Genomic DNA, 4,797 nt, shown 5'->3' with positions numbered 1-4,797 from the left:
GCCTTTGAGCTGTGGTGTTGGAGAAGAGTATTGAGGGTACCATGGACTTCTAGGAAAACAAACAGATTCATCCTGGAGAGGGTTAAACCGGGCTGCTCCTTGGAGGCAAGGATTCTGAGGCTCTGTCTGACATACTTTGGACATGTAAGGAGGGACCGGTCCTTGGAGAGGGACATCATGCTTGGGAGGGTGGAGGGACAGCGCAGGAGAGGAAGATCCTTTCTGAGGTGGATTGATTCAGTGACTGGGGTAATCGGGATGGGTGTATTGGTGACAGTGCGATTGGCACAGGACAGAGCAGAGTTTAGGGCTATTGTACATAGGGTCACTGTGAGTCGCGTGTGACTCAATGGCACATAACAACAACAACTCACACACAGTCTTTCAAGGATTTCAGACCATGAGACCTGTTCTTTTTTTGTAAGGTACAGTTTTCAACTATTTAGATATGTTCCTTGCCCTGCACAGCTCATGAACGTAAGGGAGGTGTCTCCTAGCAGAGTAAGCTGGAAGTTTACCATTTTTCTATGTTGATGCGGGATAGAGAATCTATCTGTTATACTGTTCTCATAATCATGGGCACTAGTAGGCCACATTGTCCATTTCAGTGTTTAGTTTCACAGAAATTTTTATCTTCTGAGTTGAAACCAGTGCTGGAAAATTGTCTCACTTTGTACAGATAGTGCTATGGCCTATGATGATTTCACCACCTGAGGCCACAAGCTAGATTAGGAAAAGGAATCTAGGCTTACTTTGTAGGGATTTTCTTTATCCCTATAGATCTCTCCTTCCCTAGTTTATCACCATACCAAGTCAATCATATCTGTTTTCCGTCAAGAACTGTAGAAGGGTGAACACAGTGTTGACAGGTTTGTTCTTGGTTGTGCTATTACACATATAGATTGGGTAGGGGCATTTTCTGGTTCCAGAATTACTTATATTGTTCATCACCTTTAGTGTCTGCCTGACCTGACCGTCCTGTGGCTTTAATTATACTCTTTCAGGAGATCTAGAAAGAAGGTGTTAGATTACTTTTTAGAACCACTTGGTTTCCGAGTATTAATGCAAATGTGCCATCTTTGTCAAAGACAGGACACTGGGTTTACCACCCTCTGTGTCCACTAGTTCCTCAGACATACTGAAGGTTTGAAAATCTAGTGTTGGGCCCTCTTTTCAAAATTACACATTGTCGTCCATGGACATCTCTCTTCTTTTTTGTCTGTCATGAAATGGAGGGTGAAAGAGTCTGCTTTCTGAATGAACCATTGGTGTTTTTAATTTTCCAGAAATGGTTGAAGACTTTCCTATGAACCCAGAGATCAGCAGACACTTTGAGCACGTACAGTAAGTACCAACTTAAACATGATTGAAATAATTTTCTTATCCCCTTTGTGTGTGTTCTTGATACAGCCAGAGAGTTGTTTACCAGTTTGTTTTGCCTTTGAGTCATTTCAGAATGCAAACTTGATTAGGCTTGCCATGAGTGAAGTTTTGAGCCTTCTAGCAGTGAGATATTTTTTCCTTTGAGAATAATTTCTGAGTGTTCACTCGCTGTTAGAATTGTGACTCTTTTACATAATTTATTGTCGATTGTGAACAAAGGAGCAAGAGGATGCTTCTGGGTGCCCATTAGTACTCAGAGTCTGATCTCTACAGAGGGTGCAATACTGGGTTTACGAGTATCTATGTCAACCAGCATTGGTTACACACAGGAAAGTACTGGAGGTTCCATAGTAGTATTCTTATGCCAAATTTCATGTTACACTCCACTGATGTCTTCACTCTTGTTTCTTTCATGAAGGCAAGAAAAGGATGTCTCCTTTTTGGAAGAACTAGCTGTTGTCCTTCTGCTCATTGAAAAATAAGGGAATTCTTCCTTGGTACAAGTTCAAAGGTGCATTCTATATAGAGATTATGAGTCTGGGTTCACCAGCTTTAATGTAAAAAAACCCAAAAATACAAAAGATCAGAAGGTCACAGCTGTGTTTCCCCTCTATTTATTCCACCAGTGAGAACTAACCCCATTGATGACAGGAATAACTGATACCTAATTCCTATGAGTTCCGACCTGTCCTCCACACTCCTACACCTGTTTCTCCTCATCTTAAGCAATCTTACTGGTTTATTGCGTCCTATATCTGTTGTGATTACTCACCAAGCAGAACCAAATGAGCGAAGTCAAAACATAGTTCGAGTTAAAGCGTAAATATGATACTCAGTTATGAAAGCTTTCAAAATGTGCTTGCAGGTGCCTCAACCTTGAGTCTCAAAAATTTTGTCCAGTGTTGGAAAGCTGACAGTACTGTCATCTACAGTTTTACCCTTACCCCATCTTTTGTTCTTAATGAGGTAACTTTCCACATCACATGTTGTTTACCTACCTTGGAGCTGCCATCTGTGAAGCAAGTCAGCCACACTTCCCAAGAGTCTTTGAGTTTTTTTGTTAGAGTACTCTGGAGAGTTGTTGGGCTTTTCTTTGAATCTTTAATTCTTCTCTTGGCTGAAAAGATAGTTAGCCAATCTCTTTTTTTGATACTTTTAAAAAAAATTTGTGTGTGTGTGTGTGTGTGTACCATCAAATCAGATCTAACTGGTACAGGAGGAGATTGTCCCTCCTTCTCCAGCAGAGCATCTAGTAGATTCGAACCGCTTTCCTCTGGGATTGCAGTTACTATTTTGGTGTTAGCTGTTTTCCAGGGTTTTTTTAGACTAGAGATTCTGCCCGTTAAACTTTACACATTTTTTTCATTGCCTTCTCAGGTAGACATATGCAACTAGGTGTTGGCCAGGTTTGTTTGTTTTTTTTCAATTGTCCAGCATCTTCTATTGGTAGTGATGATGGTTCTCAGCTGAGACCACAGCGTTGCCATCTGTGAGGACCTGAGTCTTGTCTTAAAGGGCTTTCGTGATCTTAGAATGATTTCCTTTTGTCATCTTCCAAAGCCTCATGATACAATTTTGTGTCTTTTTCTGGAGATAGATGAACAGAAGGATGCTTTGTTGAGGAACAGTACTGAAGTTCTCTCTATAGAACAGTGTGACACTGAGTTTACCAGCTCATGTGTCTCCTGGACTTGACTGCGGTTTTCTTTAAGTTCTTCTACTTTACAGTCCTGTAAAGACTGGTTGTCTTCTAGTTGATAATTTACCTTCTTCTTTGGTTTATCTGTGGCCTAAAAAGCTAGCTAGCCAATGTTATGTTTCATCCTCTTCTTTCTCAAGCACATTCTAAACTTTGTCACAGTAGTCCCATTTGAAATTCTGGTTTGAAGACCATAAAGGTGCCTCCTGTGTGAGAGTAGATTTTGTGGATTCTTGATAGAATGCTAAAACTCAATCCACCTCATTCACCTGCTCTGCCTGCAAATTACTTGGGCCATCTCAATAGATCATAGCTTTATGGAATGCTCATAGTCCTTAACAATTTCAGAACGTGTGACTAATTCTTTCTTGGAAGGTGTAGATTTCAATTCCCTAGAAGTGTTCCTTGCACAGCACAGCTCATGTAAGTAAAGGAGTTGTCTCATACTATAGTTAGATAGACGTTGTCACATTTCACCTTTATTGTAGGATTTAGAATGTACCCTTAGAGTACCCTCAGAGTACCCTCACACTAAAGGAAAGTGCTAGACCACATTCGGCATTACAGTCTTTAGTTTCATAGGATTATTTTATTTTCTGGGTTCAGACCGCTGGTGCAAAGATGTCTCAGTTTGTGCATACTGCTGTGGCCTATGATGATGATTTCAGCAACCTGAGGCCACAGGCTGGGTGACATAAGGGAATCTAGTCTTAACTTTATAGGGATTTTGTTTATACAAGAAAAAACCCCCAAAATACAAACCCACTTCCCTTAGTTTATTACTACCCAGGGTCAGTCATAACCCTTTTGAAAAGCCTCAAGTGTAGAAGGAAAACAGTATAGAAAGGCTGCATTTTTTTGTTCGTGCTATTGTAGATGCCATTTGTATAGTGTGGTTTTCTTTTCCAGAATTACTTCCAGTGTGTACCACTTCTAGTGTCTGCCTAACTGGACCCTCATGTGGCTTTAGTTATGCTCCTTCATGAACCTTGATATGATGGTTTTGGACCTTTGACCATTGGTGGTATATAGAATGCTTCCCGAGTACCAGTATGAAAGGTGCCATCTCTGTTAAAGAGATGAGTTTACCAGCCTCAGTGTTCGCCAGACTTGCCCACACGTATGAAAGGAGTTGAAAATCTAGAGAGGCTCTCTTTTGTTAAAATTGCAATCAGAGACCATTGACGTGTTTCCTCTTTGATGTATGTCATGAAGGCAAGAAAAAGGAGTCTGCTTTCTGAATGAACCTTTGGTGGTTGTCATTTTCCGGTAATGGTTTAAGACTTGATAAACCCAAAGAACAGATGGCTCTTTGGCCATAGGTGGTCCCATGTTGAACATAATTTAAGTCATTCACCCTTTTCATGTGTTCTTGATATAGACCCCTGTTGTATACAGTTGTGAGAGTTGTTCAGCAACCCTTGTTGCCTTGAATTATTTCTGAACTTAGATTTGATTAGGCTTGCCATGAGTGAAGACCTGAGCCTAGTATTAATGAAATGTTTTTTTCTCTGAAAACAATTCCTGAGTATACAGTCTCAGGCCTAGTTGTGGTTCTTCTGCATAATGTGCTGTTGAAGGTGAATACATGAGCAAGAGCATGCTTCCTTCATGCCACTTCTCATTGTGCCATGTCCTTAGGTATGTAGAACTCAGGGTTGACGAGAATTAGTGTCTGCCACACTTGCCCTCATTCGGCTTTGATTTCATCTATG

This window comes from Elephantulus edwardii, unplaced genomic scaffold, assembly GCF_000299155.1.
Source record: "Elephantulus edwardii isolate Elephantulus edwardi_28Jun2011 unplaced genomic scaffold, EleEdw1.0 scaffold00040, whole genome shotgun sequence".
NCBI classification, from domain to species: Eukaryota; Metazoa; Chordata; class Mammalia; order Macroscelidea; family Macroscelididae; genus Elephantulus; species Elephantulus edwardii.
Note: the sequence above shows the minus strand (reverse complement) of the source record.